The sequence below is a fragment of the Motacilla alba genome, chromosome 1, assembly GCF_015832195.1.
Source record: "Motacilla alba alba isolate MOTALB_02 chromosome 1, Motacilla_alba_V1.0_pri, whole genome shotgun sequence".
Lineage (NCBI taxonomy): Eukaryota > Metazoa > Chordata > Aves > Passeriformes > Motacillidae > Motacilla > Motacilla alba.
The window spans coordinates 16650550-16663559 of NC_052016.1; the positions used below are offsets into that span (position 1 = coordinate 16650550).

Consider the following 13010-nt stretch of genomic DNA (forward strand, 5'->3'; position numbering starts at 1 on the left):
GAAAAGTTTTGAAAAAGAAGTTTTGCTAATTAAAATGTAAGAATTTCACTATTCCTCTTTTGTAATAGTGGGTATGCCAATCATTATGTCTAATTTTTCTTTTTCATTTAAATTATTTTAGTTTAGCTGACAAAGTTTTTGTATTCAGGTTTAACTTCAGGCATAAGTTTTTAACTTCAGGCATAAGTTTTTAACTTCAGGCATAACATTAATTATACATATGTGCCTTATTTTAGTTGACCTAACTTCACTGGATTTGTGCAGGTGAAGGGGGAGAGTGAGATAATAACTTTGCCAAGACTACTCACTGAGAAGATTGTAAAAATAAGATTTTTACAGATTTATGCAGGTAGAATCTTCAAATTCAGCAAGTGTGTAGGAACTATATTTACATTACTTACAAAATAAATATAAACTTTATTGATCAAAATATTTCTATTAACATTTTTCTCTGAGGAGGCTGTACTAATTGAAGTCTTCAGTCATGGTTCTCCTGCATACAACATGGTTCCTGAATATAACCTACTCATAAGGCACTGCAGTGCTGTGATTATTCCCTATTTACTAATTTGGAGATCTGTCTCAAAACACAGAAAACTGTTATTTTCCCCCTCATATACAAAATGCTCATTGCAGAAGCCATCATTAGGATTAGTGTTTTCATCATTTGTTGCATCTGTGGTTTTCTTTTTAAAACTTATTTGTATCTCAAGTATTACCATGGGTTTCACATGATGCTGCATTTCCTTCCTTGGTCTGGACATCATCATTCCTTCCCCTCCTCAGACTCTGGGATTCAGCTTGTCAGTGCTCCTCACTGTTCAATTTTCCTGCTGAAGCCCAGAGAGATCATGTTTAACTCTCAACAATCATTATTCATCGCCTCAGCCTGAACTCTCTCTCTGCTGTAGTGCAACCTCTGTGAGCAGGCAGTCCAACAGGCCCCTTGCTCACCACAGACCTCTCTCCGTCTCCAGAGTGATTTTGGACTCTAAAGCTTTTCCTCTCTTTTTTTTCCCCCCCTTTATTTAACCCCCCAGATATAATCCACTGCTTGGGATGCCTCCATCCCTTCCTGAAAAATCAAGAGCTGCTTTTAATCACTTTTAAAACCACACTGAAAATCACCTCATATGCAAGCTGGAGTTTCAGTTCTTGATTTCCCAAGAACTCCCTTCACCTTCCCAAGCTGTCAAGTCTCATCATCATACAGATTGCCAGTAGGAAAAACAGGTTTTTGCTTTGTTTTTTCATCATCAGGGGTTTTATTTGGTGGTGTCAGGTCTTAGGGAGTTCTCTTGCAAAGCTTCACTGAAGGAAGAGCTGTGTATTTGTCTGACTCATTAACAGATGGGCACATCCTAACCACTGGAAGGTCTGCATGGGTAACATGCATTTTACAAAAACAGAGAAGAGAAGCTACAAAACATGCTTGGTTCTCAGTTTCAGAAAAGTTTACATGATACATTTTTCCAGAAGCCTTCTAGGCAATATATCTCTCTGCCTCTGTATCTCCGTACTAATCTACGTGGTTGTTTTGAAATTTTAAAGACAAAAAATGACAGTAAATTAAAGACAACAGAATACTGATAATTGATTTTTTTTTTACTCAGATTGAGTAGTGTCTCATTTTCATGCTATTTGTCTTCCATTTCCACTAGAAGGAAAATGGTGAGGTTCAAACTGAGCAAAAAAAAAAAAAAAAGGCAAAGAGAAATTTATATTTATTTTCTAAAGACTACTATGAGAAGAAGGAATAAAAGACGGCATCAGAATAAGTGACTATATAGTGGTATCTTGTGAAAAACATTTCTTTCTTTAGAATATCACTTGTTATTCACCTTCTGCCCAGCCTAAAAAATCATCCTAACAACCCTAATCATTAAGGAAAATTCAATCATCATTCTTCTACCAAAAATCAACTGTTAGCAATAGCTTCAAATTTGGGCAAGCTGGTAAAAAATATCCTCTAGACTCAATGACCCAATCTCCCCACATATCTGGAAAACAGGGAGGCTTAACAAGCACTATTTAATTAAAGAGGAGAAAACAGCAGTAGGAGAATAAACACCATAATGTAGACATACAAATGCATATTTTTAAAAGTCATCTTAGATCATATTTGCATACAGAATTTAGGGGCTTGTTTCTGCTTGGTATATCACTGAAATAAACGCCTTGTCTCCATGTTACTACCCCTCAAAATTTAGTGGAAACACAAGAAATATTTCTTCTTTTAGACTTATCACTAAAATTAGACAAAACTTTGGGAACACACAGCCTCCATATAAACATGGATTTCTCCATGTAGATCAAATGAAGTCTGGGTTGCCTCTCCCGAAGCATTATTATCTAATACAGCACCCAATAACATCTAATGCTTCAGCAACCCTTCAGCACCACTCCAAACATTCATACACGTTTGAGAGTGTCAGTGTCAAAAGAGTAGAGAAACAGATGTGGAAAGGAGAACATAACTTCATCTAATCCAATCAGCTGACATAGATTTAGAGACTGTTTACTGATTTCTGGTGCTTTTCTGATAACCTTAACTGAGGGGATAAAAAAACCCCAATGTTCTTGAGACTGCTTTAATAAAAAGCTGATTTGTAGAAAACATAGCCAAATATACAATTTCAGGTTTTGAAGAAACAGCATGTGACCCTCTAACCACAGCGCAGCAAATGCATTCCAGTGAGAGGGAAAAAACCAAAACCACTAAATAAAAAATAAAAAAAAAAACCTAAAAATGCCTTTCAGGGGTGCAATGTAAGATTTTTTGAGATAAAATTTAAGGTCATAGCATAGGAATGTTTTGGATGGTATGGATGACAATACCATTTGCTTTAAAAGTGCTTCAATGGGTCCTTCTGAAAGAAAAGTTTTGTTACCCTGTCACACAGCACTTCAGACCATCTTCAGAAAAACTCCAAATCACAATGCTTTATAAAAGAAACAACTAATTATTGGCTTGTATATTGCCCCATTGTCTTATTGCAAACTGAATTTAATATTTCTTAAAAAACCATTACTTTCTCCAAGGTAAAATTGGGGATGAAAATTGAGGGAGCATTACAAAATAAATTGGAAGGCCTCCCCCAAACCATCACTTACAGTAGAAATAAAAATTTAGAAATTAAATTTAAAAACCTAAATTACTGTAAGAGACAGTATTAAGAAAAAGGACATATCAAGAGCAAAGGGAAAAATCATTAGAATCACATAAGCTATAACTTTAAAGCAGTAGCTTTACAAAAACTCTGTACAAATATAGAATTGTGCCCTATCAAACACTTACTAAATGATTTTTGCAGAATAATCACAAATATGTCAAATTCAGAAACCTTTATCATGTATTTAGGTTTTTAAAAATTCCTATTTCACCATCTAAAATCCTAGTTCCTGGGAACCCTTCCAGATGTGGTATTGCTCATTTTCATCCCTTAAAACATATTCAAAGTCCTGATGAACATCTTGGTTTCTTTCCTTGTCCTTTTTGTTCCCAGTTTTTATCCTTGCCTCCCACTGTTTGTGCAGTATTTTCATGTCTCACAAATACCTTAGAGAATGAAATCCATTTGCCAGTTTACTAAAATTCTTAACATAAATTAGATTGAACTACTTTAGCCAAGTTAACTTTACCTCAACCAGAACAAAATAGCACAAAATAGCAAATTATTCCCTCCACAAAGCTACAGGTTCAACAAACACTTATATATTAAAAAAAAAAGTTTTAAAAGGCCCATAAAAAGCCCATATCATCCACATACTTGCCTACACATGCCCTTAACCATAGCACACCCTCCACAAGCAATCTCCAACCCTACCCCTTCCCTCCCATGGGTCTCTCTTAAGGTTTCCAAAACAAAAAGGAAACACCTGCACACATCACCAGTGACTTAATCAGCATTTTCCCATCAGTGATTCATCTCAGGAGGTTGGTTAAGAAGAGGAAGACCCTTTGCTATATTCTAGCTCTGGATTTATTCTTCCTATAAGTCATATGGTGCAGCTAAAAATAAATTCCAGGTTTTGAAAGAAATAAAGTGTCAATCAAAGGTAGCTATGACAACCTCCCATCCACACCTGTCCTCCTATTGACTAGGACAATTTCCTCCTACGTGTTAAAGCTTTAAAAAAAAAAAAATCTACTAAAATCTCTCTGATGTGTACAGACCCTGGAAATATACTTTCCCTTCCAAACATTTATTTTCTGTACATAAAGAATGTACAAGCTATGATGGAGCATAACTGAGAAACCAAGAACAAAATGATGCAGAAGTATTACAGCTGTACTAGGGAGATACAGAAGTGGAGCTTCTGAATTTAAGGATTCAGTTAACTTTATTGGCTTTTCTAGATTTTGTACGTTTGATAGGAAATTAGTGTTTCCCTAAAAATATCTACCTTTTTGTTACTTGAATACTCTATTCCCTCGCCAAAATATTGCCTCACCAAAACATTATTGCCCAAGAGTTAAACACGTACATTGGTGAATTGAAAGAGCTGCCTTCTAAATTTATGATCGCTTTAATGAAAATCTTCCTGTTCTTTCTCTACTTCTCAGCAACAAGGATCTGAACCAAGAAAGGAAATTATTTTTTACACAGCAGTAAACTTGCCGACATAATTACTTAGCCTCCCAGCCCCTTGATACTTCCACACACAAATAGAAAAACCAAAGCACATGACTAACTTTGTAAGGGTTGTGTTGAGCTCTGACAAAACTCCCTCCTGCCAGACACACTTAGAGGCCTTTAAAATAAGATCAAGTGTGGCTGGGGTGAGTCATCCTTTACAAATCATTGATTCACAGGGTGCACAGTGAAAAAAAGCACGATCTGCTTACCCTCTGTCAGCGAAAAGCAAGTGTAAAAATAATAGAGAGAGAATATCTAGAGTTGCCACCCTTTCCACATCTCTTACTGCTTCAGCAAGAGCCCAGGTTTTGTTGAAGGACCACATTTGTGTATTAGCAGTGGCAGCAGATTTGTGCACTCCTGTAGAGCATGAAGGGAATAGAATCCAGGTATCCACTACTCCATGTCCTGCAGCCAGACACACTCCTCAGGGGACACTAATCTTGAGATTCATATGCCTGCAATAGCTCAAAAGCTTATATACACCTGAAGCCTTGTGCTATTATAGTGGATATTGTTTGTGCTTTCTATACTCTTGTTTCAGTTTATATTTAAATGGGCATTATATACATCACATAGAAAGGAATTGCACTGTTTGAGTTTGCTGTTTCTCATTTTGGTACTGATTTAAAATCAGGGAAAAAATTGTCAAGGTTTCCTCCAGTGCTGGAAGACAATGACCAAGGAGGCACTTTTCCAAGTTCATGTTTCAAACCAAACTGCAAGCTTCTGTGTTGCTGAAGCTGTCAAGATCTATGGATGTGAATGAGACAAACTGCCAGCTCTATCAGTGAGTCTAGTGGTTGTATCTTTCTACATTTACTCTCTTAAAATCAAACGTGATATAATCTAGAGCTGATATCTTCCATAGATCTAATCTTTTCCAAGCATGCTTTTTAAACTTTTGTTAGAAGCTCTGTCAAAACTATTTTCAGAACGACCCTTTGGATTTATCAGAAGGAAAAAGAATATAGAAAATTAAAGACATCAGTGTCTGAATCAGTTTTCTTCTATCTTTATTTTCCTCTTCATTCGGCAATAACAACAGTTTCTCCCTGACACTACACTTTCCTCTGTTAAACACTTCTGAAGTCTTTTTCCTTGCCTACAGTTTTTGGAATGCCCTAACCAATTTAGCTTTTTCCTGACACTATCTTTTCCCTGCAGCCCTCACTAAGTGTATATATGTATCTTTGCTATTGTTCACATTTACTTCAAGCTCACTTTAACCTTCAGACTTTATGCGCCACTACAGCTCATGGCTTTTTCTTCGTTTTTTATATGTTTATTTGATTTTTTTTTGTTTTTAAGTTCTGAAAAAAGTACTAAATATGTAACACATAGAATGACCTCCCAGTGGTCACGTATCCAATTTCACAATACATCTCAATAGACAGTACTGCAGAACTACAGTAAAAAACAATCAAACTGTTAATTCCTCCTCTGCATTAAAAAAAAAAATTAGAAATAGAAAACCCTCACTCTCCCAAAATATAGAAGGTACATGGAGCTGTGATCTGCAACCATTCCTTGCTGTTGACAGATGTCAATGAGACTGAAAGTGTTTTGGGCTGTGGAAAAAAAGGATTGTACGAGCGGCTACATATGTGACCCTATCGGAGGATGAGGTGCTGAATGTTCCTCTTCAATTATATCCTTCATGCACTGCAACAAAGACAACTGCCAACTTGAGTTCATAAAATCAGTCCTTAATCCTACTGCTGCCTTTCCTACACTTCTATTGTAAAAAAGTTTATTATGTTTTGTTATTGTCTACAAACCAATGTTTCTACTCAATACATTATAATTTTTGTGAATATGTAGATTTGTGCATGCAGTGAGAAAGAGGGAATAGTTTTAAGCTGAGAGTAGGCTTTGATTTGCTATTAGGAAGAAATTCTTCCCTATGAAGGTGGTGAGGCACTGGCATCATATTATCCAGAGAAACTGGGGAATGCCCTATCCCTGGAAGGATTTAAGGTCAGGTTGGATGGGTCTTTGAGCAACCTGGCATAGTAGAAGATATCTCTACCCATGGCACAGGGTTGGAAAGAAATAATTTTTATCACCCCTTCCAACCCAAAATGTCCTCTGTTTTTCTGTTTCTCTAATACTATTCAATTCCTCATTTTAGTCATTCTAAGTTTTCTTGTCTTCATTCTTCTTCCTTCCTTCATCGTCATTACTAGATATACTTGATTTTGGATAACACAGGGTACTTGAAGAAGGCTCAGCCCATTATTCTAGGAGAACTTCAAAGTCAAATTTCCCACTCAAATTGTTGTTCTTCAGAGACCATTCTACTGTTTTCCTCTCAAAATTTCTCTATGATGAATTTCTGCCTTTATCAGACTATATTTTCGATAGTCAGGAAGCATCTTTTGCCTTTATGAATAGGAAAGTTAAAAGGAAGGAGTCCCCATTTCCTCAAACTGTTTAGTCAGAAATGATGAGATAGCAGGAGTCTCAGACTTCTCTCCAAATAAATTAGCAAATACATATAAACAAGAATAAAGATTACTGCAAGAATAGAAGTGAAAGTGTTATAATATATGCATATATGTAACAAGAATTTTATACTATTATCTCTTTATTACAAAAGTTTCATACCTTTTTGGTGTTTTCTAGTGAGCAGCTCCTCTGAGCACACCCTACCACTCTCACCAGATAACCAACCAACTCCAATTCCCTTTCTACTTCAGGGTATGTTCTTGCAACAAACCAACCCACTCTTTTATAGCTCCTGTAGTTCTTATTAGTTACAGCTGTGGCCTGTTGAAGTCAGGCCTCCTCCTCATTTTTGATAATTGGCCCAGCTGCAACTCCTTAGGGGTAAGATTACTTTCTACACCATCTCTATTCTATACCCCCACATGAAAGGATTTTATGTGGATGACACTTATATTTGGGGCAAAAAAAGGACACAAGGGATCTGGTGAGGTCTCTTATGGCTTTAGGGACAGCACAAATTCTGCTCTTTCATTAGTACACTCCAGCAATAACTTCATATTTTCAACATATACACTGCTCATTTGAAATGTGTCTATATGCCTTATATGTTTTCTGACTATTCTTACCCTGAGAAAGGCAAAACAATTTTGCCAAATTTGTGTAATCTTTTTGCATAGGAAAAAGCATTAAAATGCTAAAAAGAAACCCCAGACATAACTCTCTACAACTGAATCTAGGAACTAATTGCCATTAACTTGTACCTGAAAACATCTTCTTATTACTCAACTTCTGACACAATTTGTGTTGTTGTTAATCAATAGATAGGCATTTTTTCCCATGATAAATAATCATTTAAAAACGTAAGTTAAACCATATTATATGAATGCCTCTATGGAGAAATCAAGTATTATATTTGAGCAGGACTTTGGGTCAAGGGGGCAAATCTGGTCACTGCCACTGACTTTGGATCAGGTTATCACAGCATACTCATTCTGTACAAGCTATTTACCTTTACACCCTGGGTTTTATTTCATAAAAGCATAGGTGTTACTGCTTACCTTCCTGTACAGGAATGCACGCTTTGCTGGTTACCGGATATAAAAACAATACTGATATACGACAGCCACCCTTTGCTTTACTGCCTCCCCATGTCCACATAAACTCCAGTCATTTTCCAAGGGCAAGCTGGGAACCAACATGTGTCATCACATATGATGACCTTGGAAACTATTCCAAAGAAAAATTCTCCCAAATCACCTTTGGCTGGTACATATGTAAAACAAGAAGATTCTTAGAGATCTAGGAAATACTGAAATGTAGCAGTTATCTAAATGTGTGTTGGATATTTGCCCTCTGTGTGCATTACAATGATTATATATCATTGATGTTTACTCTTAAACTACAAAGGAATAACATTATATAGAGCCTTGCTTATGCCATGTAATGCGCTATACATGTATTAGGCATAAATTAATGCAAACAAGGAAACACATAAGTACACAGGTATTATTAATATGTTTCAAAGATCTTTAGTTAGCATAATGTTTTATTTATTTGCTTGTCTTCCATCAAGCTATTAGCTGGAGTGATAATTGATCAAGCAATTGCATTTTAATTGTGGTAATAGAGCAGCTTTGTGATTTATTCCTCTTTGTTTTGTTTCACTACAAAGTAATCATCTTTGCTCAGATGTTTAACCACCCACCCAATTTATCTATTGAAACAGTTTCACAGCCATATTCCATTAATCTCTGTAGGCTCTACAATGGGCATAGTAGTTTCTCTCTTTCACAGGGCAATTTCTTAATTGTGATAGCGTTGGTTATTGCCTCCTTCATCCACACTTACACTAATCCACTCTTTTTTTCAAATTTGCCAATGACTTCACATTACTTTGTTAAATACAGTAGCCCAGAGCCTGTTATCTTTTAAACTGATGTTAATCAGATATCTCCTTAAGGTGATGATGGCAAGTGTAACAGAAGTAATAAACTATGAGAGACATATCCTGAACTCTCAGGTAAACACAATTTGTTCCAAGTAGAGCTAAAGAGAAAGGAAACCAAAACAGTGAAACAGTATTTGGACAAAACTGCAAACTACAACATCTTCCTTTACAACTTGTATTTACTAGTGCATTAGGCAGCTGTTCTCAAAGTAACCTAACTGAAGCTTAAATTTCTTCTATTTAACAAGAAAGAAATATGTATGTGTAGCTGCAGTGATAACTGAAGATGTGTATCCATAGATGTTGTTTATTAATTGTTCTAGTATACCTCCTCTGACAACAGAAATGCTACTTGTTTGTAGCATTTATCTAAAAGACAAAACATCCAAAACAAAGCAGCAACAGAATTTTAACAGAGAGTTAGAGGCTTCTTGCAACAAGATGCACATACTTAAAGATGCAAGGTGTGAGGTAGATCTGAACTGCAGCACTGAAGAGCTGATTTTGATCCTATACTCATCAGCACTTCTCTCATCAGAGCCTACTGATGCACAAAATGCTGATTTCCTCTTGCCCTCTCTGTTGCTCTGCTCCAAGGTCTACAATGTACTTCTTTCTAAGAGTGATACTGAGAGTCCAAGAGTAGCTTAAACACTTGATTTTCCTCCATGTTTTATCTCGTCTCTTTCTGCGTGTATACTAGGTGAATTAATGCGCTAGTGGCAAATAACCTTTTGCTCTATGTATGACTTGTCAATAATATTTTTAATATCTACATTAACTAGGCTGTAAGGACCTTGCCATATAAACAACACCTTACACATTGGACCTTTTGTCCCCTTGTCTCTGATTTCCATTCTTCTATGTAGGATAAGTGGCATGTTTAGAATTTCAACAGCATCATGCTTTGCAGGTTTTGTTCCCAGACAATTTTCATACACTATGTAAAAGACTTCATTACATACATAGTTTTAAGCCTATTAATGATTATCATCTAAATATATGCTTATTATATAAAGTATATTATCTACAGGCAGTAACAGAAGTTTAGTTATGTGTGATACTCTTTCATATATAAAATTGCTTATGTTGCTTTCATTTCTCATTATGTTGACCTATGTTGTCAATATCTCACATTTGCCCTCCATGTAGCAGTTGATACATAAATGCTGCATCTTTTTTTTGGTCTTTTCACTGCCTGGATTTTCAAATGGGGTATGTCCCTTAGTCCAACCATTCCTTGCATCCAAAAAATGGACCACAATTTAAATATGATATTTAAATTTTAAATGATATTTAAAACTTACTTGGAGAAAACTTACACTGATAACAGGGTTTGTGGTTTTTTTTTTTTAATTTTTATTCTCTTTTAATTAGGAATAAGTTGCTTAATTTTAAAGAATGCTTGTTGACTCTCTTTGCACAGAGAAGCAGATGTGCCCTTGGAAAGCCATAACTTGAGAAAGAAAAAGCATAGGTAAGTGGAATTCAATGAATAATTGATTACTGAAGTAACTACATAATTATTAGGGAACGTGACAGAGAATTGTGACAGCGCAGGAGAAGGGAAAAAAAAAAGGCTGTAGACAAATAAACTCCTGTTTTTAAAAATCAGACACATTTCTCATACCACGCTGCACAATAGCCCTGCAAGAGCAGTTAGGGAAGGCGAGATGGCATGACATCCTTTCAGAACGTGCCTTTCTCCCGCTCGAACACTGCGACACGTATCACAATGGGCGAGGTAACGAATCAATTAAGCGGGACTCGCCCCCGCCGCCGTCCCCCAGCCCGTGCCCGCCCCGGAGCCGCCGCCGCTCGGCTTTGTCGCTGCCCGGCGCCGGGGCTGTAGGACCCGGGGGGCGCCGCCGCCGCCAATCGCGGCCGCTGCCGGGCTCTATTTGTATGCAATGCCTCCCGCTCCGCGCCCTGAGAGTAACGCGGAGAACGGGGCCGAAAGACTCCCTTTCCGGGAAAGGATTTGATTTTCCAGGGTCCTGATACTGGGAAGAATCCGGTTTCATCCCCCTTTTATTCAAAAGTCTGCTGAACAGCTTGTCGACTTCAGCGCGCTTCCTCTCTCTCTCTCTCTCTCACCCTCGCTCTCCCTCTCCATATAAATACACGGAGCTCTGTCCTCGCCCTATACAAGGAAAGTTGGGAAGGACTGCCTGGATGATGGAACCGCTAGTTTTCTGAGAGCCGCCTGATCCCGCAGGGTGAGTCCCCCAACTCCCGAAGTAGCGGCCGGTGCCGGGCTCTGGCCGGCAGCCGCAGGGGCGGGATGGCCGCTCCCCGCTGCCGGACACCGGCACCGAGCGAGGGCGGCAACAGTTTCCCGGAGGCGCCGGGAGAGGTCACCGCGGGAGAGGGGATGCGAAAGTCGCGAGTGCGCAGGGTTAGCGGTCCAACAAGTTTCTGTGCGGGTACCGGCGGCGTGCGCGTTGTCGGGAAAAGTTGCCGGGGGCTCTGCGGATTGCGTCCCCCGCTCCTCTCGCCGCCCGCGGGCTCGGGTGTGATTAACAAAGAAGTTTGGCCGCCGCGCAGCCGGCATCCCTCGCCGTGTCCGCCGCCCCCGGGCCATCTCGGGGTGCCTCTCCGGCGGTCCCGCCGCGGAGAGGGGCGGAGCGGGGCGGGGGATCCGCACCGCAACTTCTGGCGGGGCGCTCCACGCAGCTGGGGCGAGGAGCGCCGGCTTTGTTTTCGCCGCGCTTGCAGTAACCTTTTCCCTTCTGGTGGGGATGCCGCCGCCGAGGAGCAGCGCTGCGGGGGAAGCGCCCTCCTCTACCCCCGACGATTCGCTGCGGGGCGGAGAGCGGAATTGCGCGGGAGGGGGGAAATGTGCATATATATTTGTTCATGTGTATATACATGTATGTAGGTGCATAAGCGCTTTTAGACATGGAAAGCGCAGCACCGGAGGGGGATGTGACAGCGCGCCCGCCTGCCGTGGGCGGGGGGAGCGCCTCTCTCCCTGCGCTGGGGTGCTGCGGCGCTCGGAGGGGATGCGCATCCCGCGGCTGTGCGGCGCCTCCCGCACAATGGAGGGCCCCCGGCGCGAGGGGAGGAGGAGAAGGAGAAGAAGGAGGAGGAGGAGGAGAAGAAGGAGGGAGGTCGTCTCCGGCTCCGCTGCAGCAGCTGCTCCTGCTGCTGCAGTGCCGCAGACCCGCGTCGCCCCCGCCCCGCCGGGCAGCGCCCTGGCGGAGGATGCTCGGCGCGGTGCCCGGCCCGGCCAGCGGAGGGTACCGCGCCCTCGCCGCCGCTGCAGGGAACTGGACCCCGTCCCGGTGCGGGGGGAGGCTCTCGGCCGGCTCCTCTCGGTCCCTGCGCGGTTCCGCCACGGGGGGAATGGAGGAAGAACCGCTCCTTCGGTGCAGGGTTGGCAGCAGGAGTGTCGCCGCACCTGAGTGTGAAAGTATTAAGGAAAAAAAAAAAAAAAAGACATACGGAGAGAGAAGTGCAAAACACACACGCGAAATTCAGGATGCAATTAACTTTACCTATAACAAGATCAGAATCCGGTTGATTTTTTTTTTTTTTTGGTAGTTGTTTCTTTCCTTCATGTTCATTGGGATGTATGTTAATTAATGATTGATGACTCAAAAATGGATTTAAATGGAGTTAAGCTGTTTTTCATTCTAATTTCACATTTTAGTTATAAAAAATAATTATTTATGAGTTGCTGGTTGTGCTGAGTACATCTTTAGAGGCTTTATTTTCTTTTGAGGAGAAAACGTTTCATGTCATGCCCGTGTTTCACAGATATGTGAGTAGAAGGGACAGTTCTCTAATAGTAGAGCATTGTGTGTAAATACATATTAAGGTTCAGCTGATGGGCAAGAAGTGGCATTTGGGAAGGTTTCTTATTAAGCTGAAGTTCACCCTCTTCACTTAAGCAAAAAGCAGCCTTTGTTGCATGGAGTTTGTAGACAAAACAGGTTAAGAATGTCCTGTTGTATTAGGGAGTAGTA

The 13010-nt window shown here is 40.0% G+C and overlaps 1 protein-coding gene across 1 annotated transcript in view; it reads left to right on the top strand.

Annotated features, from left to right (window-relative positions):
- The first annotated feature begins 11157 nt into the window (after positions 1-11157).
- Positions 11158-13010, top strand: part of ROBO1 (roundabout guidance receptor 1) — a 693788-nt gene continuing 691935 nt past the window's right edge. The window contains exon 1 of the mRNA XM_038135498.1: positions 11158-11258. The gene's annotated coding sequence lies outside the window, so the exon portion shown is untranslated. The remainder of the gene's footprint in view (positions 11259-13010) is intronic.